Here is a 27,530-nt window from a genome sequence, read left to right as displayed (position 1 = left end):
TTTTTCCAATCCATGAGCATGGAATGTTTTTCCATTTCTTTTTGTCTTCTTCAATTTCCTTCATAAGCTTTCTGTAGTTTCCAGCATACAGATATTTTATCTTTGGTTACATTTATTCCTAGATATATTATCGTTCTTAGTGCAATTGCAAATGGGATCAGTTTCTTTATTTCTCTTTCTGTTGCTTCTTTATTGGCGTATAGAAATGCAACCAATTTCTATACATTGATTTGTACCCTGTGACTTTGTTGATTTCATGCATGAGTTCTGGGAGTCTTTTGATGGAGTCTTTTGGGTTTTCCATGTAGAGTGTCATGTCGTCTGCAAAACCTGAAAGTTTTACTTCGAATCTTGTCCAATTTTCATGCCTTTTATTTCATTTTGTTGTCTGATTACTGATGCTAGTACTTCCAACACTATGTTAAACAACAGTGGTGAGAGTGGACATCCCTTTTGTGTTCCTGATTTCAGGGGGAAGGGAAAGCTCTCAGCTTTTCCCTATTGAGGATGATATTAGCTGTGGGCTTTTCATATATAGCTTTTATGATGTTTAAGTATGTTCCTTCTATCTTGAGGGTTTTTACTAAGAAAGGATGCTGTATTTTGTCAAATGCTTTTTCTGTATCTATTGACAGGATCATATGGTTCTTATCCTTTCTTATGTTAATGTGATGTATCACACTGATTGATTTGTGAACATTGAAACAGCCCTGCAGCCCAGGAATGAATCCCACTTGATCACGGTGAATAATTATTTTTATATGCTGTTGAATTCGATTTGCTAGTATCTTATTGAGAATTTTTGCATCCAAGTTCATCAGAGATATTGGCCTCTAGTTCTGCTTTTTTGTTAGGTCTCTGTCTGGTTTGGGAATCAAGGTAATGCTGGCTTCATAGAATTAGTCCAGAAGTTTTCTTTCCATTTCTATTTTTTGAAACAACTTGAGAAGGATAGGTATTAACTCTGCTTCAAATGTCTGGTAGAATTCCCCAGGGAAGCCATCTGGTCCAGAACTCTTACTTGTCGGGAGATTTTTGATAACTGATTAAATTTCTTCACTAATTATGGGTCTGTTCAAATTTTCTATTTCTTCCTGTTTGAGTTTTGGAAGAGTGTGGGTGTCTAGGAATTCGTCCATTTCTTCCAGGTTGTCCTGTTTGTTGGCATATAATTTTTCATAGTATTCTCTGGTAATTGCTTGTATTTCTGAGGGACTGGTTGTGATAAATCCATTTTCATTCCTGAATTTATTGATTTGGGTTCTCTCTCTTTTCTTTTCGAGAAGTCTGTTTAGGGTTTTATCAATTTTGTTTATTTTCTCAACAAACCAACTCTAAGTTTCATTGATCTGTCCTACTGTTTTTGTGGATTCTGTATTTTTTATTTCTACTCTTACCTTTATTATTTGTCCTCTTCTGCTGGATTTGGGGTTTCTTTGTTGTTCTGTTTCTAGTTCCTTTAGGTGTGTCATTAGGTTTTGTATTTGGGATTTTTCTTGTTTCTTGAGATAGGGCAGGAGTGCAATATATTTTCCTCTTGACTGCCTTCGCTGCATCCCAAAGGGTTTGGATTGTTGTGTTTTCATTTTCATTTGTTTCCATATATTCTTTAATTTCTTCTTTAATTGACTGGTTGACTCATTCATTCATTAGTAGGATGTTCTTTAACCTCCATGCATTTGGAGGTTTTTCAAACTTTTTCCTGTGGTTGATTTCAAGTTTCATAGCATTGTGGTCTGAAAGTGTGCATGGTATGATCTCAATTCTTTTGTATGTATTGAGGGCTGTTTTGTGACCCAGTACATGATCTACCTTGGAGAATGTTTCATGAGCACTCAAGAAGAATGTGTGTTCTGCTGCTTTAGGATAGAAAGTTCTAAATATATCTGTCAAGTCCATCTGGTCAAGTGTATCATTTGGGGCCTTTGTTTCTTTATTGATTTTCTGTCTAAATGATCTGTCCAATCCTGTAAGTGGGGTATTAAAGTCCCCTGCAATTACCACATTCTTACTAATAAGATTCTTAATGTTTGTGATTGTTTTATATATTTTGGTGCTTTCAAATTCGGTGAATAAACATTTGTAATTGTTAGCTTTTCCTGATGGATAGGCCCTGTAATTATTATATAATGCCCTTCATCTCTTCTCATAGCCTTTAGTTTAAAATCTAGTTTATCTGCTATACGTATGGCTACTCCAGCTTTCTTTTTACTTCCAGTAGCATGATAGATGGTTCTCCATCCCCTCACTTTCAATCTGAAGGTGTCTTCAGGTCTAAAATGGGTCTCTTGTAGACAGCAAATAGATGGGTCTCGTCTTTTTATCCATTCCAATACCCTATTTCTTTTGATTGGAGCACTCAGCATTTACATTCAGTGTTATTATTGAAAGATATGGGTTAGAGTCATTGTGTTATCTGTAGGTTTCATGCTTGTAGTGATGTGTGGTCCTTTGTGGTCTTTGCAACATTCCACTTACATAGTCCCCCTTAGGTTCTCTTATAGGGCTGTTTTAGTGGTGATGCTTTTCTTCAGTTTTTGTTTGTTTGGGAAAACCTTTATCTCTCCTATTCTGAATGACAGGCTTGCTGGATCAAGGATTTTTGGCTGCATATTTTTCCTATTCATCACATTGAAAATTTCCTGCTATTCATTTCTGGCCTGACAAGTTTCAGTCGATAGGTCTGATACTACCCTTATGTGTGTACCCTTGTAGTTTAAGGCCCATTTATCCCTAGCTGCTTTCAGAATTCTCTCTTTATCTTTGTATTTTGCCAGTTTCACTATGATATTTCATACAGAAGATCAATTCAAGTTACGTCTGAAGGGAGTTCTCTGTGCCTCTGTGCCTCTGTGCCTCTGTGCCTCCTGTGTTTCAATGTCTGTTTCCTTCCCCATATTGGGGAAGTTCTCAGCTATGTTTTGTTCAAGTACACCTTCAGCCCCTTTCCCTCTCTGTCTTCTTCTGGAATTCATATGATACAGATATTGTTCCATTTCATTGAATCACTTAGTTCTCTAATTCTCCGTTCATGATCCAGAATTTTTTTCTCTCTTTTTCTCAGCTTCATCTTTTTCCATAATTTTATCTTCTATATCACCTATTCTCCCCTCTGCCTCTTCAAACCTCACTGTCACCACCTCTAGTTTAATTTGCACCTCATTTACAACATTTTTTAATTCATCATGACTATTTCTTGGTTCTTTGATCTCTGCTGCAATAGACTCTGCTGTCTTCTATGCTTTTTCCAAGCCAAGTGATTAAGCTTATGACTATTATTCTAAATTCTTGTTCAGCTATATTGTTTATATCTATTTTGAGCAATTCTTTAGCTGTCATTTCTTCCTGGAATTTCTTTTGAGAATTCTTCCATTTTGTCATTTTGGCTACTTTTCTGTCCCTTATGTGTTTTAAAAGCTTGTTATGTGTCCTGCACCTGCGAGCACTACTATATTAAAGAGGGGTCATACATTGTCCAGGGTCTGGCCTTCAGGAGGTGTTTTTTGGGGAGTGTTACTTGCTCTCTGTTGTTGTGACTTTGGTTACTTATCTCCCTACTCATAGTGATGTTTTGGACCCTCCATCAGGTGTGCTTTTACTTGTTCTTTGAAGTAGCCCTGGAAAAGAAAACAAACAAACAAAAAACAGAAAACAAAAACACGCAAGTACACAAACAAAAACAAAAACAAAAATCAGAAACACCAGCTACAAGTAGACAACAGGGAGGAGGCAGTGCTGATGGAAGAGGCCTTATCCCATACAAAGAGCGAAATGACAGGGGTGGGGGGAAAGAAAAAATAAAAATTGACCAGAGAAACTATACAGCTTAATCCAGAGAGAGAGAGAAAGGAAAACAAAGGAGGTGGGGGAAAAGAAAAGAAAATAATGTTGACCAGGCAAAGAAACTATATAGCTTAATCCATAGAGAGAGTAAGGAAAATAAAGAAGAAGGTGTAGAACAGGTATCAACAGAATGGATTAAATATGTCTGCTTAAAGAAAGCAACAACCAGAGTGACCAGACTAGAGGGAAGAGATAAAGAGAAAAGGAAGGAAAAGTATATCTATATAATAAGAATTGTCCTAGAATTAAACCAGGCAATGCAACAGCACTGGTCTGGAGGAGGGGCTGTCTGGTTCATTAGCATCAACCCCCCTCAGTAAATATGAAATTACCAGGTGTGGAGGGGTGTGGTTTGTTGTAGGTGGGTCCCGCCTCCACTGTGGGCCGTTGCCAGTTCTCTGAAGCCCCACCTTGGTGGTGATGGGTAGAAAATGGAGACACCTCAGTCTCTCCTCCATGGACCAGGTGTCCCAAACCACTCTGTTTAGGCTGTCCTCACTGTGCCTCGGGGGCAAATAGGAGGTTTGTCCCACTCCGCTGACTCCTGTGCCCTGGCACTTGGCTGGGATTCAAACTGCCACTCTGTGCGCCATGGTACTTGAGGAGTGCCACTCCACACTGCTTGATATATGGTCTTTGGCTGGTGGGTGCAAGCAAGTCTTTGTCTTTTGAGTGGATACAAACCGTCCTCTCACAGCACTCCATGATGGGGATCACTCTCTCCCGCTGTGGAATGCACCCCTGAGGTAGCCACCAAGCCTGGGGCTGGCTCCTCTCCTCCCCAGGTGTGTGATCAGGGCTGCTGGCCCCAGTCCAGGGAAAGCCCCTCAGTTAGAGATTGTATCTTTCTCTGTCCTGGTCTGTGGTTTTTCTCTCTTGTCCAGATACAGTCCTATGCTTCCCCAGTCTCTCTTTCTCTTCCCTTTGTCTCTCAGCAGAAGTGGATCCCTTCCCTCTGTTAATTTTATCTCTCCCAATTTGCAATCATGTACCTATAGCCCATCAGGTTGTGCTGGTGGGTCCCTGGAAGCGACTCTGTCTCTTTGCCTCCTAGACTCTTGGAGTTCAAACTCCTTTGGCTTCAACACTGCTTTGTTTGAAAGATGAGGGAAATTCAGATCCCCCTACTTCTCTACCATGTTGGTCCCTCCTCCCTATATACTGTATTTTTAATAAAATACGCTAGAGATAAGAACATGTTAAAATCATAAAGAATATAAAATATATTTACAGTACTGTACTATATTTGTGGGGAAAATATCTGCATATAAATGGACCCACACAATCACACTGTTTTATTCAAGGGTCAACTGTATTATTATTATTTATGCAACAAACTTTTTTTTTTCACAAGTAGAATTATATGAACAACCCAATATGTAAAACAAATGGGGCTAATATGTAAAATGTGGAGCTGAATGGTTCACTGAGGGCCCAAAAGCACAAAACATTGCCCACTTGGCCTTCCCCTTTCCCCATATGTGCTATATAAAGTCTATTTGAACAATTTTTATTGAGCACATATTTATGTGTCAGGATCTCTTGTAGGTGCTGGAGGTACTAAGTTCAGAGTTGGCAAAGATTTCCACAGTTGCACAGCTCAAGCCAGCCCCAGGACAACACTGGTTATTAAGAGAAAAAGAGGAGTAAAGGATGATCTCAATTTTTTTATTTCTTGAGCAGCTGGAGTAATGGTATCATCATCAAATAAAATCACGTTGGGGGAAATCAAATACAAGGAGTTAAGTTTTGGATATATTAGTTAGGGTTGTCTCTTAGGCATCCAAGTGGAGACATGTGTTGCTGAAGTTAAGAGAAGACATTTGGAATTGATATATGAATATTATGAATGTGAGAGTCAAGAGCATTTAAGTGGTATTTAAACCTATGAAACTGGATAAGATCACCAAAATAGTGAGCATAAACAGAAAAGAGATTAAGTCCAAGGACCGAGCTCTGGAATATCTGATGATTAGAGTTCCATGAGGCAAAGAATAATCAGCAGGAGAGAAAGAAAGAATATCCAGAGAGTTGGGAGAAAAAAATAAGTGAAATTGATGTCCTGGAAGCAAAGGAAAGAAACAATGTTTCAGGTAGAAACAATAATAAACTGTGTCAAATGCTACTGATAGGTTAAGAAAGAATAAGACTGAGAATTGACTGTCAAGAAAACTCTGTAGAAGAACTTGCTGTGCTGTTTTAAAACTATGGAACTAAAATCCCATGAGTCTTTTCTAGTCTGAATCTCTTCATAGAGTCCACTTCCATATGACTCAACATGAAAAAAATTTTTTTTGCTAATAATAAAATTTTGCTTTTTTTTTGCCTATCACCTTTGAAGACTGCCCTGATGCTGGCTACTTTTGTATCCTACAATGTAACACCCACTACCAAACTCTCCCCTAAGGCATTGATCTGTAACAATGAACTTCCTTCTGTCATCTACAGCTGTGTTCAAAACTGTCCTTAAACCTGGGACAACTGAAACCCTGCCCCAGGCCCCTAAGACCAGGCTACACAAAGGGCCTCATGCTTTATAATACCTTCCTTGAAAATTTCCAAGATGCCTTGTGGTGGCTGCAACTGGCAGGGACAGCAGTTTCTTTCTGGGAGGGCCACTCCTGGACCAGACCCAGAATGAATATTCTTTCTGCTCTTCTCACTCTGCTAAAAGATCCCTATCCTCCCCATTGGTGCTGATGTGTGGTAGGAAGGGATGAAGTCAAGACTGAGAGAGATCATATTTTAGAAATGCAATAATTGTGGAATGAGGGGTTCAAGAAAATACATGATTGAAATATGAGTTGTTCTACAGTTACTCTGTAAAATTTTGAAATGTAAGTTTATTGTGACCAGAAAATGAATTGTTGTTCATATTTCCCTGCATATTCTGGGTAAGATTTGTATGTGTGGTCATCATCAATGTAGCGCAGTAACAACACTTGAGAGAATCACTGGAAGCCAGTATTCACAAGCAGCATGATGGAGACGCAGAATCATGAGTAATGATGTAACTACCATTAAATACAAGATATTAGGGAACTACAGAGACATTATGTATATTATTTCAATACAGGGTTTATGAAGAGTCAAGGTGCTTTAATAATAACAGTTTTATTACCCATTTCTTCTGGTAGGAGATAGGAAATTATTAAGGAATGGCACATTTGACATTAAAGAACATGAAGATATGGTTTCTGGATCTGAACAAGCAGAGATTGTAGGTACATGGACACTAAAAATAATCTTTATGTGCTTTGACTGGACAATAAACAAATATGTAAATGCCTCTTCTCTACCCAATATTCTAAATATTCATTATCAAATCCAATGGGCCCATGAATTTTGTCATACATTTTTAAATCAAATTGTTTATATAGACACAGGCCATAAAAAATATTTGCTTGTGTTTCCATATACCCTAGAAGAGACATTGTGTTTGTCAATCAACATTTGGACCCCCATCTCATGGGACATCCCAGTTTAGCCCCTATACCTGCAAATGCCAAATAACCTTGACAGTCCATCTTAAATTGGAAAATGACATGACTTGAAGTGTGAATTTATAGTTTGGGAGGCATTAAGCTTTATTGGTAGTTATAAGGTAGGAGCCTCTGTCTGTTTTCTCATCTCTTTATAAGATTATCACCTATTAAGATAGCCCTAGCTCTTAAAACGATATTGTTTTAGTTAAGGTCTAGTTAGACCTTTAAAAATAAAAATGAAAAGTGTTCGCAAGTGTACACAAATTCTCTTTTGGAAACTAGTTGGTATAGTACAATATATAATTACTTCTAGAAGACCTGCTGAATAAACATGTTAATCACGGTCTAAGAATGGGAACAACCTAAATGTGTAACTATAGAAGAAATGTTTAAGCTTGGTATATTAACTTGATAGAATATTATGCCATCATTTTATAAAATAGATCAGCAAATTCTTCCATGCTCCATAAAAAAGCTGGAGTGTAATTTCCTTCTCCTTGAATATGGGCTGGACTTAGTGACTCATTTATAATGAATAAGAAGTGATGGAAGCCATGCTGTATGACTTCTGAAGCTGGCTCATAAAAGATGATACAGCTTCTACCTGGTTCACTCTCATGAGTACCTCATCATTGAAATCTAGTAACCATCTTTTGAGGAAGTCCAAGCAATTGGAGAGGTCACATATGTTTCTGCTGACAGCCCTAATTAAGCCAACAACCATCATCAGTCAAGGGACATGCAAGTGCACAAGTCATTGGATAATTCCAGCCCCAGCATTTGAAATACCCACATTAATGCTAGGATAACCCATGTTGAGCTATCTTGCCAAGCCTTGCCCAAATCAAAGATTCTTGATCCAAATTAATCTTCTTGTTTTAAACCACCAAGTTTCAGAGTGATTTGCTATGCAGCAGTAGATAATTGGAATAGACTACATAAAAACGGAGATAGTAAAGCTTAGGATATATAAGGTGGAAAACAATTCAGGAATCAATATATAATTATACCACTCTAAATGATTCTATGCATAGTCCAAAGACTGGGAGAAAATACCTAAATGCTATTAGTGTTTGTGTTAGGGTGGTGATATCTACAAACACCTTTACCCCTATTTTCCAAATATTTGCATACATATATGGAAAAGAACCACAAATCTCATTTATTACCCTTTTCTGAAATTTTCTGGTGTAATATAATTATTTAAGGAGCCATAAAAATAGTGAGCCTTCTTCTGTGATCTGACTCAGTCTCTCATTGTGTGCCAAAACAGCCCTGGCATCTTTTATAGTTGATCAACCAAGCATACACTGAATGCAAGGCAGACATGATTGAAATATATTAATTTATCATAAAGTAAAGATCTTAACTGGAAGCAGACACCCAATGCAGACATCTCCCATCTGATGTTGGTGATGTTGACATTAAAAATATCAGTATAGTGAAACTTACCAATTATATATTCTGGGGACAACACAACCATTAACTTCCGTCTGAAATGGCCCAGACAATCAGCTCTTGCATCCTAACTGCAGGACAAGAGGGCCCTTCACATACCTACAAATGGCACTGTGAATTTTCTAAGAAAGAAATGGTAAGTGACCATGATCTATTTTAAAAGTTAATTTGTCTCCGCTAATCAACAAACTAAAAGATTTCTTACTGAAAACTGACCAAATTTGGAGCAAGGAGCTCTCAGAGCTCTCTGGAGTAAGTCCTCCATACTACAAAACTTCTGATCCTACATGCCTTAGCCATGAAAACAACTTTTCAGCAATAATTAAGTATGGAATTTTATTCTTGCTTTGGAATCCCTCTAGGGCTTTAGATCAAGTCTATTCACAGTGTAGTCACTTGACCAGCAGCATCAACATCACCCAGAAGCTTGCTAGAAATTTGAAATCTCAGCCCCACTCCAGACCTGTTGCATCAGGATCTCTGTGGGGAACCAGACATCTTCATGTTTCCTAGCTCTGTGCATGATTCTGATGTTCACTAATGTTTGAGAAACATTGATCTAGGTCAGGTTCACACTAAAGCATATCCCCAAATTTTGGACTTCAAGGTATCACCAAGAGATTCATGCCCATACTTTAACACCTTTTGCCCTCCTCAATGCCACACCCCTACCACCAAAATGGTACTCTTAGGCATGGGAAGTCAAGATGATGATAAAGAAATAGTATTGTTTGCAGACAAAATTCTGAAGTACATCAAATGTGCTTTTGTTTTCCTCTACTCCTTCCTTCTCCTCTCTGTCTACCTATCTCCCTTATACCTCTCCTAGAATTCATCTAGGAGATGCCCTTAAGGCATCAGGGTATTTTTTTTTTTTAATTTTGCTTTTGTTTTTTCCTTGTCCCAAGCTTATCTAGGCTCCTATAATGCAAGGTGATAATCAATTCTGTCTGAACCCCTGGCAAAATGTAACTGTCCTCAGTCTCTTATCCACATGATAGTAATTGGTTTGTTAGTTGAAGTTCTGATAGAGGAAGATGCAGATAAGTTTTGTTTCAAATTAACTTTAATGAGGATTAATTTGTATACAAAAATGTACCAATTTAAGTGTGCATTTTTGACATATTTTTATACTCATGTAACTACCACACAATCAAGATACAGAAAATTTTTATCACCTCAAAAATTCCCTCATGTCCCTTTGTAGTCAGTCCTCTCCTGGCTCCAGGCAACCACTCTTTGGCTTTCTATTATAGGTTGGGTTCCCCTTTTCTAGAATTTCATGTAAATGGAACATGTAGTATATACCCTTTTGTGTCTGGCTCCTTTCACTTAATGCATGTTTTTGAGATTCATCTATGTTATTTTCTATTGTATAGTATTTCATTGCATGTATATAACATGATTTGTTTATCCATTCATCTGTTGATGGACATTTGGGTTGTGTACACTTTTTTGGCTATCATGAATATAGCTATGAACATTCACATATGGGATGTCTGGGATTTTCAGGTGTGAATTAAAATACTACTGGACTGACCTCTGTATAATACACTATTTTCCAGTGGCAAATGATACAAAACAATTATAAAAGGGAAGGATATTTAGATTCCAACATGGGAACAAAGGATTCAATTTGGGACATGCAAAGACCACTGCTCTTTATGGCAGCATACCTCATTTGTCTCTCTGTTGTATATTCTAAAAGGACACAGATATATGTAGGATCCTAAGTATTATCCTGCTGATTTATTTGGGTAGAGTGGAAGACATTTCTTATACCTTGTCTTTCCACTGCCTTGATGCATCTGTGTTTTGTTAGTGTGATGTTCAAATATTAATGTAGCTCCAATAGCAATCGTATGGAAGTCCAAATGAAATGCTAAAGGTTGCTAATGACTTTTGAACAAATTCTGTTCAGCTAGTCCTGTTTCATTTGTAAAAAACATTCTACCCCTGAAGCTGTTCAATAGTTTATTCTGTGGATGTACACAGTTGGCCTGAATTTGTCATTTATCAACACTGAGCTATAAAAGCTGTCATTATACAGAGGCTTTGAGGACAGTAGTTCAAAATTATTCATTTTTTATTATGTGCCTAATGTTTTTACATCAATATTGTACACTCCTGCCCATGCGAAGTTGTTTTCAAGCATGATGCACTTTGGGAAGAGAGGAAGGAAGTCTACAAAATGAGATACTTCTCACTTATTTTTTTTTATTTTTATTTATTTATTTTTTTTGTAAAAGACACCAGAAAAGCTTCATCAAATTCAAGGATTTCGGGGTTGATGGAGTGATCAATCTGAATTAATTACTAGACTCATTTCGTCATTAATTTGTTCCATGGAGATTATCTTCCTTTGGAATCCTCCTAAAAGCAGATGCTGTACCAAGGTTTCAAGTGCAGGTAGTTTGTTTGGAAGGTGATCCCAGGAAGCCCTGGTATGAAAGGGGGAATTGAAACAGGGAAGGGAAGGAAGCCAATGCAGAGAGCTTTATCAAACATGTTGTCACTGTTAGAAAATGGGGCTCAGTTCCACTGAGGAAATCTGTCAGACAATGGAGAACAAGCTAAAATCTGTCTACTCCCTTTTCTACCCCACAAAGTGCAAGGATACTGAGGTATTTATTTTCCCTCCAGTGCCCTCAACATATTTTGGAACAGTGTGTGCCTAGGAGATATATGGTCAGAGCACCAACAGCATCTGCTGCAGAGCTCATTTCCTGCTTTACAGGTTCTTTTTCATTTCAGCCCATTTCAAAATGATCATGTAAAAGAGTCAGTCATCCTGTACATTTTATCACACATATTTATTTTTAAGCATTACCTACCACTCGTATTGTATTGATTTTCCTAAATAGACGTACAGTATTTTTTGGTTGTGAGTGCTAATTAATTCTTAAGGATTTCCTTAAAGATCTGATTTTCACAGTACAAATCAAGTATCCCAAAAGTAACCAAACATTTCATATATATTTTCTCCTGTGGAGAAACTATGTGGTATTAAGAAAATTATCAAGCATTAATTCTAAACTGCTTCATAGATGACTGATCAGCTCTATTTGAGATTTTATTTCTAAACAAGAATATAAATCCCTATTTTTTTTAGTACAAGGATTCTTGTAAGGTTTGGGATCGACACTAGAAATGTAATTAGAAAATATGCAGTTCTGTAAAGTTAGGAGGAAAAATTAAACACCATAGTGGCATACCTATATTGGGAAAAGAATAAACATGTGAATTATTACAAAACTTAATACAAAGCTTTAAGTAGAAAACTACCACCAAGAAATAACTTTGAGTATCAACATTTCTATTTTTACCATTATAGTGCCAACTATTTAAAGAAGGGTTTTATGAAAGGTATATGTGAAAGCAAATGAGAAAGAGAGTGAGGTCACCAATTTACAATATTTCCATGCTCTCAACATACTGCATACTCAGGGAACCTAAATATCTGGGAGCAAACAAAATGGCAAATAATATAAAAATTCACTGCAACAAGATCCTGCACATCTTTCCATTCATCTTCGTGCAAGATCCCATGGAGCCAAGAATGAATTTGGAATTTCTGCCAAAGATCCTTTGCTGGAGGTTATTTCTCTGTAATTCTGACCTATGAGTGTCCTTTTTAATAATCATTTTTGTGCCTGTCTGAACAATTTTTCCCTTTGTATTTCTTTTTTACTTTTGTTTTCTTTGTATTAACATGCATACAAATGTTAGCACCTCCTTATCACAATCCAATTATTTACTGCTTTGTCAGTGGTTCCCAAACAGACCTGGAAAGGTTTGTATCTCAGCAGCATAACAAAACATACATGGAATTGTTCAAATGCCTGTAGAGACTTCTTAATTTAAACTATTTTTACCTTGGGGTGTCTGGGTGGCTCAGTTGGTTAAGCCTCCAACTTCAGCCCAGGTCATGGTCTTGCAGTTTGTGCGTTCAAGTCCCACATTGGGCTTTGTGCTGACAGCTCAGAGCCTGGAGCCTGCTTCAGATTCTGTGTCTCCCTTGCTCCTTGCCCCTCCCCAGCTTGCACTCTGTCTCTCTCAAAAATAAATAAACATTAAAGAAATAAAATATTTTTTTCTTTTCTTCTTGTAATTTAGGTAAAGACAGTGTTAGATTACCATTAATGAAAGGAAAGGTTTACAGCGAAGTTTTTAAGATGTCATTCTGCCAGCTCAACCTCAAAAGTAACATGGCAGAAGATGGCTTTACATACCAAATGATTAGATTAAAGTTATTTCGAGACACCAAGTCAGGACTGGACTAGGGAGAGTCTAGTGAGTGAATGAGTTGAGTGAGGCACTTACCTAGGGTGCAGAATTTATGGGGGCACCACAAACCTTAGTAGTCAAAATAATTAATATTTTAATGTAATACCTTATAAAATCAAAATTCATGCAAGAATTCACCATTAACAAAATATAAACATTTTTAGCAAAGTATTACTGATTTTTCTTTTTGCCTCAGGCTTCAATATGGCTCTGCAAGGCACTGTTCCTATCTTTATTTATTATTTATTAAAAATTTTTTTTAGTGTTTGTTTATTTTTGAGAGATAGAGTGTGAGATGGGGAGGGGCAGAGAGAGTGAGACAAAGAATCTGAGGCAGGCTCCAGGCTCTGAGCTGTCAGCACAGAGCCCCACATGATGCTCAAACCCACAAACCATGAGTTCGAAACCTAAGTGGAAGTCAGACGCTTAACAGACTGAGCCACCCAGGTGCCCTTCCTATCTTTCTTTAAAATGTTGATATTTTGTTCTGTAATCACTCAAGATGTTTGTTTATAGTATTTAGTTTGTACTGAATCTTGAGTCCTCTGATCTAGCATCCTTTTTTATCCTCTAGTTAACCCAAGGCTGATTTGACCATATACACTTATGTCTTATAGATTCTCTTCATCAAGTTACTGATCAGCACAGGACACATTGGCCAACCAGAATAGATGCTGGCCATTTGACCATACAAGTACATACCAGATGCATGTCAGCCATGATCACATTACCAAATGCATTCCAGGTATAAAAATTTGATAGATAATCGAGGCATAAGTCCTTTAAAATTTCAAATGTTCCTATATCTGAAATCTTAGGCTTTACTTATCACTTGCATGTTATTAATGCCTTCAATAGTTTTATTATTTTTCTAATATATGAAACATATGTGTTATTTAAAAATAATCAAATAAAAGTAAAGAATAAAATAACAGTGAAACATCACAATTCAGACTTAAAATATACTAATGTTTTGGTGGAAGATCCTTGCAAACATCTTTTTATGTAGATATGAATATGTATATAATTTTATACATAGGATCATACTATATATGTTTGCTAACATGCTTTTAATATACCGCTCTATGTTACTGGTGTTTTATATGTCTACAAATCTAAATTTACAAAATTATTGCATAGAATTCCATTGTATAAAGTGTAAGTGATACTGTCGGTGGCCTGCTTTTATACCCTTGAGATCCCTATAACTTATTCTGTGTCCCCATCCCCCAGTTCCTATATGCTTTGCTTCCAGTGACTTGCACCTGTGAGCTTTAGAAGGGTGTCCCTTGTGCTACTGGAACTGCTTCAAAGCCACAGAGAGACAGAAATTCCTGAGTATTTACACACCTTCATGGTGCCCCCATAGCTAAGGATTGATGTGACTGATACAAAGGTATGAAAGCCCACTTCTTTTGCCTCAAAGTTGGACAAACTCTGAGATGTAATCTATGCTCTAGAGCTCCCTGCAGTATTAGGCTGAGACTGAGACTTCATCTGATCACATCTTGGCTCGGCTTCCTCTGATTCCCTATCTTGCTTTTCCTGATCTTTTACTAGTTTCTCCTAGATTCTCTTCCTTAATAAATTACTTGTATGTAAATTCTTCTCTCAAGCCTTGCTTCTAGGCAGTGCAATTCCTAGAAATATCTCAGCCACAAATGTGAGTCTTATATATGATTTAAAATTTTCTAGTAGCCACATTAAAAAAAGTAAAAAGAAACAAATGGAATTAATTTCAATGTTTTATTTAACCTAATACATAAAAATTGTCATTTCAACAGAAAATCAAAACAAAAGTTATTAATGAGATATTTTACATTCTTTTTTCATATTGCATCTTTGACATTGGATGTATATCTAGCCACATATCAAAGTTTTATTAGTTACATGTGGCTAGTGACTACCAGTTTAGATAACACAAGTCTAGAGAAACCAAACTAAGACATACACTGCCATATTTTACTTGGCTGGTGCCCTATTTATAAATATTAACTTTGTTTTCATTACCCTTTATTTAATGCTCTGATTAATATCCTTGGGCCTATTATACCTATGTGATCATTTCCTTAAGACAAAATTGTAAAAATTGATTTGCTGATTCAAAATGCCCTTTGGGGGGCGCCTGGGTGGCGCAGTGGGTTAAGCGTCCGACTTCAGCCAGGTCACGATCTCGCGGTCCGTGAGTTCGAGCCCCGCGTCGGGCTCTGGGCTGATGGCTCAGAGCCTGGAGCCTGTTTCCGATTCTGTGTCTCCCTGTCTCTCTGCCCCTCCCCCATTCATGCTCTGTCTCTCTCTGTCCCAAAAATAAATAAACGTTGAAAAAAAAAATTAAAAAAAAAATGCCCTTTGGAATAGCAGCTGTCCTTTTCCCTTCATCTCTGGCAACACTGCGTCCTATTCGTTTTTTTCATATTTGTAAATCTCATCATGTAAGTTTAAACTTTAAAATGTTTTTTTCACCTTTTGGCAAACCTAGAGATAGTTTCCTTTTATAACCTTCAAGACAGTAGATTAATAGGTAATTTCTGCTGCTCTTCTCATCTAACACCTGGAATAGTTCTGTACACATAAATATATATTACAGCACAGAAAATAAAGCTCTATATGGCATCCTTTGCCTGTATTAAATTAAATTAGGGAATAATCTAAAAATGGTCTCATGGGATATTTTATGTTATTCTTCCAATTTCTGTCAATTTCTGAGTGTCAAAGGGGGGAATAAGAAAATTAGAGGCAGTTACAGTTTCACAAAATTTGAGGCCACACAGTAACAACAAAATCTTCTGTGTAATACTAAAGTGACTTACAAACATTTGAATTTCATGGACTACTTGTTGATATCACCTGTTCTGGAAGGGTATTTATCTATAGGCCCATATAGGTATTGATTTTTAAATAAGAAAGGTAGCCAAATGAATTTTTATAAGTTTATTTATTTTGAGAGAGAGAGAGGGAGAGGAAGAGAGCACGAGTTGGGGAGGAGCAGAAAGAGAAAGAGAGAGAGAGAATCCCAAGCAGGCTCTGCACTGTCAGTGCAGAGTCCAGTGCAAGGTTTAAACTCATGAACCATGAGATCATGACCTGAGCCGAAATCATGAGTCACGCGTTCAACTGACTGAGCCACCCAGGTGCCCCCAAATGATTTTTTTTTAATTTTTTAAATGTTTATTTATTTTTGAGAGAGAGAGACAGAGCATGAGAAGGGGAGGGGCAGAGAGAGAGGGAGATACAGAATCTGAAGCACGCTCCAGGCTCTGAGCTGTCAGCACAGAGTCCGACGCGGGGCTCGAACACACAAGCCATGAGATCATGACCTGAGCTGAAATTGGACGCTTAACCGACTGAGCCACCCAGGCACCCCCAAATGATTTAATATAGCTTACAAAGTAATCTCTTGGGCTCTAAGTTGTTTGTGAGTCATTTTGCAGTAAGAGTGAAGTCATTTATCATGACTCAGAATTGATGGTTTCTAAGGCCCAGTGATTAATAGGAACACCCCATTCCTGATATAAAGGATGTCATTTTTCCAGATGATCAAGAAAGCCAACTTTAGGGATTTCCAAATATTTAACTCTTCCATTTCAAATAATTATATTCATTGGATCAATATGTTTGTATTTAGGGAATGTTTTGTTAACTATCTTATCTTTCTAGGACCACATATAGGATATAGTTCTTAAAAGTAGATGTTCCAAAGGATTTAGACTGTGGATCTTTTATTCAGTCTATATTCCTGTTCTAAAAACATGTATGGGCTAAAAAGATTTCCTCAGTACTATATGATTTCAAAATTTGAGGTTTTGAGCAAATACTTTCATGATTCTGTAGTACATGTTTTTTCTACTCCCTTGCACTTCCGCAGCTCATGCTTGTGATGTAAGAGCTTGGTCTTCTGTTAGAGTGGGAATAGAGATAAGCCCTTAAAAACAACCCTCAAAAATTATTAACAGAATAATAATTTGTCCCTTACTTTGCCATCATCTCTTACCTAAAGCATTTGACTGCAGAGTTAAAAAAGAAAAAAAGCAAGCAGCTGTGAATTGTTTTAATGAAGCACAAGCTAAAGCCTCATTTAAAACTTGTAACACAAAGTATCTGTATTAATTTGTGTCATCATAAACATGCCTGAACTATATTACTACAACTAGCAAGATTTTTCTTCATTCAAGTTATGAATGATGTCATGGTCTACTAGGATCATGGCTTATTGATACCCCATTTTTCACCCACAGGGAAGTCATAATTGTGTTTAACCCCAAACAGAGTCTCATTTTGAAGGTCTGGGCTGGGACTACCCCATACCAAGAACTGTATCAGAGAGCTGTCAAGAGATGGAAACTATGCTAAATATTTCAAACAGGAGGAACTTACTCTAGGAAGCTTATCATAAAGATGATAAAGATCTAAGGAACCAAACAGGAGACAGGTAGCTAACCCAGAGATTAGTGACAGCACAATACCACTACCCATCTAAGGTTTGAAAGGAAAACAGAGGAGGTGGTATTACCAGAGCCCAGGAATCAGAGAAGTTCAAGGGAAATTAATCAGGGCGTGTCTGACCAGGGGAAGCTGGGACTGGGGAGGGAGAGGTTGTGTATCAGGACTTGGAGCCATGGAAGAGACACTGACGAAAACAGAGAAAGAGAGTGAGATATTCTCTTCCTTCTCCCTTCCTTCCACTATCTAGTCCTCCATCAGAGCTTCCACTTGGTTTATCATGCTTGGGATCCAGTAAACAATGGAGTCTGGAATATGTGGTTCCTTTACACATATTCCTTTCTTGACACATGGTTCCTTTCTCTACAGAGAAAGGCAGAAAAGGGCAGGAAATGGATCTGAGAATAAACAGGCAAATAACTGGCATGGCAACCTACACACGCATACACATACACACACACACACACACACACACACACACACACACACACCCCTTTGGAAATGAATTTGATATTTACCTTCCTTCTACATTTTGCAAATCTACTGTTAATTTCTCTAGTGGTATCTGTGCATTTTTGAACTTATATTATTGACAATAGTTTGCCAAAATGAGGAAGGAGTAAATGTGTGGCGTCTGTGTGTATATGATTAAAGATAAAGAGAAATACATGTACTTTTTTGCAAGGTGTTGGGGAAAGCAACTTAAAGACATAGGCATTTATTCAGTCATTACAGAAATATATATTGAGCACTTAATAGGTATCACTGACATTATAATGACAATGATACCTACTAGGTGCTCAATATGTATTTATGGTATATATATATATATATATATACACACACACATATATATACACATATGTAATGTAATATATAGTATAATATATACATATAGTTGCCCATATATATGTTTCATATGTAAATATATGTGAAACTCACATGCAAACACAATTAGATCATCAATGCTGAGTGTGCTGCTGAATTACCAAACTAGTCCAGCACTTTTATGTCTCATCTAAAAGGGAGGTACAATCTAGAAAGAAAAAACAAGGAGTACAAAGCAGAAACTTAATTTTGTGAGTAATAGATTAACCTTTCTTGAATAGTTTCCCCGTGTATGGTAGCTCTACAATTATATTACAAGGCACCCAAAAATGCAGACACATTTCACACCTTCTTACTGGTAAAAGCTATTCATTAAGCTGATAATTTTCACTGAGATCTTTGTTTAGTGTTAGGCTTGTCCGCTCCAAACAACTTCTTGGAGAGCTGTTATAGCTCAGTTTTTTCTCTCTTCTTTCTGCAAAACAGGCTTTTTTTTTTTAATAAACCATAGTTGAGTTGCCTATTTTTGGTCCTAGAGCCTCTTTTCATACAGCATCTCTATGTAATCAGACAGAACTGATATATTTTATTTTTTCAATATAATAATATACAAGGAAAGCTACCAGTAATTCCTTAAATGTGTCACCTTCTAGCAGCTTTAAAGATTATCTGTCCACATGGCAAAGTCTGTTTCTACTTTTTCTCAGATGCTCCCTTCTGCATCTTCACTGGACCTTGCCTTTAATAAATTAGCGGTAAGGATCTCCCAGTCTCCACAGCTTAATTTCCTTCTGATACAGTCAATTCATAAATTCAAATTCCCATTGCTCTTAGCACATAAAGATAGTGATTTTGCCAATATCACTTTAAAACCTCTAAGTCCTTGATAGGGATAAAGAGATGGATAAGCTGATAAAGAAGCTGTTAGTAAATAAAGATGAAACAATAATTATAATAGAAATGAAGAGAGATGAGTTAATTGAAGAATTTTTAAAAACCAAACAGTTTTTGGCTCATTGCTTTTCATGAGATTTTATATTATGTATAGTTTTATACAGAACTCACTAAAACTGTTGACTAAAAGTTCCATGATTGGCCACTGAAGGCTGTATATGACTTCATAACAGAGGAGGGAAAAGAACTTTCTGTAAGGTGTTGGGAGAATAACCCAAAGGCATGGGCATTTATTTATTCTTTCTGTAAATATATACTGAGCACCTACTAGGTATCATTGACATTGTGTTGGGCAATTGGGACACCTCTGTAAGAAAGGCAGACACAACCCTCTGTTCCATTTCCTCTTGCTGAGAAACAAATCACTCAAAATTTAGCAGCTTAAAGCAAACATTTTATTATGCTCATGGATTCTGTGGGTTAGTAATTATGACAGTACCACCAGAAGGGTAGTTTATCTTTGCTTCTTGATGTCTGGGACCTCAACTAGGAAGTTTCAATGGCTAGAGGCAAATTGATTGCTAGAGATTGGAATTATCAAAGACTTTTTATTCATATGTCTGGCATATGGCTGGAATAATATGAAGATTAGAACTGCCAACTGGAGTACTTGGCTTCTTTAAGCACAGGAGCTTCAAGGTAGTTGGACTTTATACATGGTACTTCATGGTTCAAAGTGCAAGTATTCCAGTGAACAAGGAGGGAATTGTATTGCCTTTTATTATTTAGCCTGTGAAGTCATGAAGTGTCACTTCTGATGTATTCAATTCACAAAGTAGTCATAGGCTTGCCCCAATTCAAAGAGAGAGGAATTAAATTCCACTTCATGGAAAAATCACGAGGTCACATTGTAGAAAGCCATGTGGGATAGGTAATATTATTGCAACCATCTTTGCAAAATACAATCTATGATAGACTTGTTCTTACAGAGTTAGAACTACTGGATAATTTATTTATTAATAAAATAATCACACAAATTAGTGAACTGAGTGAATAAGGAATAGAATGTGGTTATAAAAGTACAAATAACAGGAATCTGACCCAAAATGAGGATTGTGCAAAGTTTCCCTGAGGAACCAATGCTTGACTTCATCAAAATGATGAATAGGAATTCACCAAGCAAAGTGTTTGGAGGTGGGATGTAGAAGAAAGAGCATTTCAAATGCAGATGATAACTCATGCAAAGGTCCTATGGCAGAAGTGACAGTGACATGTACAAGGACCCAAAAGGAAGACTCAAGTAGCTGAAGCACATAAGAGAGAATGTGACACATGGAACTCTGTAGACCAGCAGGCCCCAGTTGGAAAGTCTGATTTAGCTCATTCTGCTCATTTCTCAGATGAAAAAAGAGATTTAGATACAAAAGTAGCTGAGATGAAACTTGAACCTAGGACTCCTGACTACTATCTCATCTAGTCACTGCTCAACATACCAAGAGAATATTGAAAGCTCATATCTTTTTATTATCCTGTAGTAGAAAAAAAGCTCAGGTACCTTGTGTATCTGAAACTCCATAGAAAGAAATAGATCTTCTCTGAAATCTTTCTGAAATAATTTTAGAAACTATTTTTACAAGGTCAACCTAGAAAGATAAATCTTTTGTAATACATTGATGTAAACCATTGGTTGAACAAACTTCTTAATTTTCACAGTGTTAAGATACTGAAAGAAACTATTTACTTCCTTTGTAATATCAAGAACTTACCTTCCTATGAATTGTATCTGAAACACCTGTGAATATAGTTCTGAATGTTTTAATTTCAATTATATCCCAACTGATAATTTCCATCTGAGACATCAATGGATACCAAAATCATTAATTTTAATAAATCCTAATGCTGAGTGGATACAGTAGGATTTCATGCTCTAACTTCATCAATACTTATTTGAAGTGTTCTGTTGTGGAATGATGTTTTACCAATGGCTTTACATGTTTACAAAATAGGCCATAGCTGAATTCATGGCTAAGTTATTTTCAGCCTTAGAATGTGCACTGATAGTGCATCAAAGAGTGGATAATTTTGGTGAAGCTTGGTATGAGAATCATTGATAATCCGTAACAGTTCTCATTGTCCTATAGTATGAATGTTCTATAACTTAACAGTGACCATATTTTTATTTATTTAGAAAATTAGTGGTTTCTTTAATGAATGATCATGTGCCAGTCACCCCCCACACTCCCTGTACACACATAAAGGTCATAACTAATGTGAAAATCACTGAGAAACCAATCCTAGAAAAGTCAGTATAAATTGATTAGTGTCATATGCTCAGGTGACCATACAACCTAATTTGCCCAGAATAGTCCTAGTTTGTACCTACTGTCCTGGATTAATTATAAACAGTGCCTCTTTCACAGAGTGGAAGAGGCGATCTGGTGTTCTGGATTGGATAATAGTTAACTCCTCATCAGTAATCTATTGTAATTAGCTCTGCTCAAAGATTAAGTGTATTAGATTTTCACTCTCTACCATTTGAATTAAAAAATGAAATTAGACTCCTGTGATTAACAGTGAAGTCTGAAACTGAAAATTCATGAAGTAGAGAGAAGTGGGAGGGTCAGGATATGCCATGAGTAAGTCAACATTGTGAGTAACTCAAATTTATGAATAAGTAGGAGCTCCAAAGTTAAGAAAAAATCTGCAAAATAGAGGGTGAGAAATTAGTTTGAAGTAGAGGGGAGAAAAGACTTATAAAGAAAAGCAACATGTGTTATGTAATAATGGAAACTCATAGTGAATAATCATAAGATCCCAATGCCAAACCTATCTGCCATGAGACTGAGTCTCACTCCAGTGCCAGTTCTTGGACTCCTATGAGACCCTTTGTCCCTTACTGATCATCCTAGTTGAAGTTTCCCTAGAAGCAGATCTTAGTAAAAGAATTTCAGTGCAGGTAGTTTATTTGGTAAGTGATCCCAAGAAGCACTGGTAGAGGGGTGGAAAATTGAGACAGAGAAGGGAAGGAAGCCAATAGAGGTATGTTTTTGAGCATTAATATTACTGCTGTAGGAAACAGGGACTCAACATGCTGCGGACCCCTGGAAGACAGTGTAAAGGACAACACAAGGGGAAAGGAAGCTGAGATATTTATTCACCATTCTCAATCATTGTTGGTAGATGGCTGCTCCCAGGGCGGTTAATTCCTTGGCACTTCTGGCTTGCCCCTTGTGTGGACTGGGCATGCTCCTGTGGCCAGAGGAAATTCTGAGACAGATAATCGCATGTGCTTGAATTAAGACACCATTGACAGGAACACTGAGTGCTAAAATGATATAGATGGGCCTTGATAGAACCTATATTGATAATGTTTCAAGTAGTCTCAGTGTGTTTCACTTTACTGCTACAGAAATTGCCTGTGACAGCACCCAATAACTTACATATTTCATTCTTGCCTTCCCAAAATACTAACTGAGGAGCATCTGTCATACTATCAGATTCTATGAGTTTAACTGGGAAAATGGAAATAACTAGTTCAGTTCACTTTAGTAGGGGTATTTGACCCCACAACAGTGGCCTCTTAATTTATAGAATATGTGAGAAACACTGATTTGTTAGTATGAACCATAGTGATGTTGAAATTTCCTTCAAATGTATATCTCTATTAGTTCAGTGCTGATGAGAGTCATTTTCTTTTTTTAAAAAAAAAAAGTAGGATAGAATATTTGCTTTCTTTGTCAGTGAAATCTGTCTATATGTAATGGTAGAAAAATAAGCTATCTTACATTATTGTTTGTAACTAAAAACTAAAATAAGAAAAAAAAATGGAGATGTATATCCACAACATGGATAATGGTTTCTGATCAAGTTAGCTGCAAATCTAATATTGGACTATTAAATTCCACTTTTTGGGTGGGTTGACAAAATTTGTCCATCATTGAGGCCTATCTTTATTCAACCTTTCATTTATCTTTAGCCCACCATAAAAGATTTCCTCATCAATATAATATGAATACTACACTCTATAACATCCACTGTTATAGAAGCAACTGAACCATAACACTTTATTATATAGAAATGTTCCATCTCCCTACCCACTCTGCTATTTGGCAATCTACCTTAGAAGACATCTTGCCCATTACCAAGAGATGGCCCATTACCATGAGCAAATAGGATGGTTTATTGGTAATGTGCTAGGGCCAGAGCTTTGAGAGCCAATTTTGCACATTTTTCCTTCCACTCTTTGTTCAGTGACATCACGTTAGTAGCATAAAATTGACCATACTGGGAGTATTTATACCATCGTAATTGACAAACATGATGATTCAGGCCTCTTTTTTTCCAAATGGCCTGTTATTAAAAATTTACCACCCTATCACTCATTTTTACTTTCTATTTTCTTTTTCTTTTTCTTTTCCTCCAGCTTTATTGAGATATTATTGACATATAACATATGTAATGTGACAATTTGATACACCTCTATCACCTCACATAATTACCATTTTTTGTAGTGATAACATTTAAGATCTACTCGATTAAGAACATTCAAGTAGACAATGCAGCTGGAAGTTTGTACCATTCGACTAACATTTCCAGTATTTACCCCATGCCCCAGCCCCTGACAACCACCATTCTACTGTGTAAGAGTTCAGCTCTTTTAGATTCCATATATAATTGAGAGCACACAGTATTTGTCGTTCCTTGTCTGAATTATTTCACTTAGCATAATTCCCTCAAAGTCAATCCATGTTGTTGTGAAAGGTAGGATTTCCTTTTTTATGGCTGAAAAATATTCCATTGTGTGTGTGTGTGTGTGTGTGTGTGTATACTAATTTTATTTATTCATTCATCCATCAGTATAAACAGGTTGTTTCCATGTCTTAGCTATTATGAATAATGCCACTGAACATAGGGGTGCAGATATTTCTTTGAGATTAGTGATTTCACTTCCATTTAATATATACCAAGAAGTGGGATTTTTAGGTCATATGGTAGTTCTATTTTTTCTGCCGTTTTACTGTGATATAATTGATATACAGTACTGTACAAGTTTAAGGTATACAGCATAATTATTTGACTTACATATGTTGTGAAATGATTACCACAACACATTTAGTTAATATCCATCATCTCATATAGATAGAAAAAAAAGGGGGAAAAGTTTTCTCCTTGTGAGGAGTATTCTTGGGATTAACTGTCTTAACAACTTCCAAATATATCATACAGCACTGTTTCTACAGTTACCATGTTGTACGTTAAATCTGTAGTACTTAAAACTGAAGGTTTTCTTCCTTTTCACCACCTTTATCCAAATTCCCCGTTCCCTCCATCCCTACCTTTGCTAACCACAAATCTGATCTCTTTGTCTGTGAGCTTGGGGTTTTTTTCTTAAAGGTTTTTTTAGATTCCACATATAAGATCATACAGTATTTGTATTTCTCTGTCTGATTTATTTCACTTAGCACAATACCCTTAAGGTCCATCCATGTTGTCACAAATGGCATGATTGCCTTCTTTTGTATGACTGAATAATATTCCATTGTATATGTATACAAAATGTTTTTATCCATTCATCCATCAATGGACACATAGGTTGTTTCCATGTCTTGGCTATTATAAATAATACAAGAGCAAATATCTCTTCAACATAGTGTTTTCATTTCCTTTCAATATATAACTAGGAGTGGAATTACTGGATCATAGGGTAGTTTTGATTTTTTTGGTTTTTTTTTTCAATTTTTTGAAGTACTTCTATACTGTTTTCCATAGTGGCTGCACCAATGTGCATTCTTACCAAGAGTGCACAAGTGTTCCCTTTTCTCCTCTTCCTTGCCAACACTTGTTATCCTTTGACTTTTTGATGATAACCATTCCAACAGGTGTAAGGTGCTATCTCATTGTGGTTTTGATTGACATTTCCTGATGACTGATGATGATGATGATGATGATATTGAACATATTTTCATGTATCTGTTGGCCATATGTATGTCTTCTTTGGAAAAATGTCTATTCAAGTCTTCCACCCATTTTTAAAATTTGATTGTTTTTTTCTATTGAGTTGTATGAGTTTCTTATATATTTTAGATTTTAACCCCTTATCAGATAGATGGTTTGCAAATATTTTCTCCCATTCCATAGGTTGCCTTATCATTTTGTTGATCGCTTCTTTTTCTGTGAAGAAGCTTTTACTTTGACCTAGTCCCATTTGTTGACTTTTGCTTTTGTTGCTTATGCTCTTGGTATTATGTAGAATAAATCATTGCTAAGACCAATGTCAAGAAGTTTTTTTCTCTATGTTTTCTCCTAGTACTTACATTTAAGTTTAAGATCTTACATTTAATGTTTTAATCCATTTCAAGTTAATTTTTTTTTAATTTTTTTTTCAACGTTTATTTATTTTTGGGACAGAGAGAGACAGAGCATGAACGGGGGAGGGGCAGAGAGAGGGAGACACAGAATCGGAAACAGGCTCCAGGCTCTGAGCCATCAGCCCAGAGCCTGAGGCGGGGCTCGAACTCACGGACCGTGAGATCGTGACCTGGCTGAAGTCGGACGCTCAACCGACTGCGCCACCCAGGCGCCCCTCAAGTTAATTTTTTTGAGTGATGTTAAGATAGGGGTCATGAATAGACACTTCTCTAAAGAAGACATCCGGATGGCCAACAGGCACATGAAAAGATGTTCAGTGTCGCTCCTTATCAGGGAAATACAAATCAAAACCACACTCAGGTATCACCTCACGCCAGTCAGAGTGGCCAAAATGAACAAATCAGGAGACTATAGATGCTGGAGAGGATGTGGAGAAACGGGAACCCTCTTGCACTGTTGGTGGGAATGCAAATTGGTGCAGCCGCTCTGGAAAGCAGTGTGGAGGTTCCTCAGAAAATTAAAAATAGACCTACCCTATGACCCAGCAATAGCACTGCTAGGAATTTATCCAAGGGATACAGGAGTACGGATGCATAGGGCCACTTGTACCCCAATGTTCATAGCAGCACTCTCAACAATAGCCAAATGATGGAAAGAGCCTAAATGTCCATCAACTGATGAATGGATAAAGAAATTGTGGTTTATATACACAATGGAATATTACGTGGCAATGAGAAAAAATGAAATATGGCCTTTTGTAGCAACGTGGATGGAACTGGAGAGTGTGATGCTAAGTGAAATAAGCCATACAGAGAAAGACAGATACCATATGGTTTCACTCTTATGTGGATCCTGAGAAACTTAACAGGAACCCATGGGGGAGGGGAAGGAAAAAAAAAAAAAGAGGTTAGAGTGGGAGAGAGCCAAAGCATAAGAGACTGTTAAAAACTGAGAACAAACTGAGGGTTGATGGGGGGTGGGAGGGAGGAGAGGGTGGGTGATGGGTATTGAGGAGGGCACCTTTTGGGATGAGCTGAGGTCTGTGTTGTATGGAAACCAATTTGACAATAAATTTCATATTAAAAAAAAAAAGATAGGGGTCATTGTATTCTTCAACTCTAGGATTTCTGTTTGGTTTGTTTTAATGGTTTCTATTTCTTTTTTTGAACTTCTCATTTTGTATATGCATTGTTTTCCCAATTTCATTTGATTGTGTATCTGTGTGTTCTTGTAGTTCACTCAAATTCTTTAAAAGGATTATTCTGAATTCTTTGTCAGTTCATAGATCTCCATTTCTTTAGGGTCAGTCATTGGAGTTTGTTTCCTTTGGTGGTGTCATGTTTCCTTGATTATTCACAATAATTGTGACCTTGTATTGGTATCTGCACATTTGAAGAAGTAGGCACCCCTACCAGTTTTTATGCACTGGCTTCAGCAGGCAAAGCCCTTCCCCAGTCAGCCTGTTCAGAGATTCTATGTGAATTGTCTGGTGGTGTCTGTGGATGGTCTTGCTGCTGGAGTTCCTGGGTGGACAGATCTGGTGCCTGAGTCAGCAGACTAGCAGGCCTAGTGCTTGGGTACACAGGGGCCATTCTGGTTCCTGGGTTAGCAGGTCAGGGGCCTGAAGCTGGGTTCACTGGGAGAGACCTGACACCTGAGTCTGCAGTGATATGACTGGGATCTCAGTCTGTGTGGGTAGACCTGAATCCTGGGTCCAAAGGAGCCAACCAGGCATTGGAAACCACTGAGGCCCAGTATCTTGGTCCCTGGCGGCCAGTCGAGGAGAACTGGTTTCTTAGTAGCTGGCCTGGAGGCTGTGCCCATGGAGGCCAGCTGGAAACCTTGGTTTTCAGGAGCTGGTCTATGGGTCTATGGGGGCTGGTTTGGTGCTGAGGTCTGTGTTGAAGCTGGGCATCTATTTTACTC

Source organism: Felis catus, chromosome X (assembly GCF_018350175.1).
Source record: "Felis catus isolate Fca126 chromosome X, F.catus_Fca126_mat1.0, whole genome shotgun sequence".
Lineage (NCBI taxonomy): Eukaryota > Metazoa > Chordata > Mammalia > Carnivora > Felidae > Felis > Felis catus.
This window is presented reverse-complemented; position numbering follows the sequence as displayed.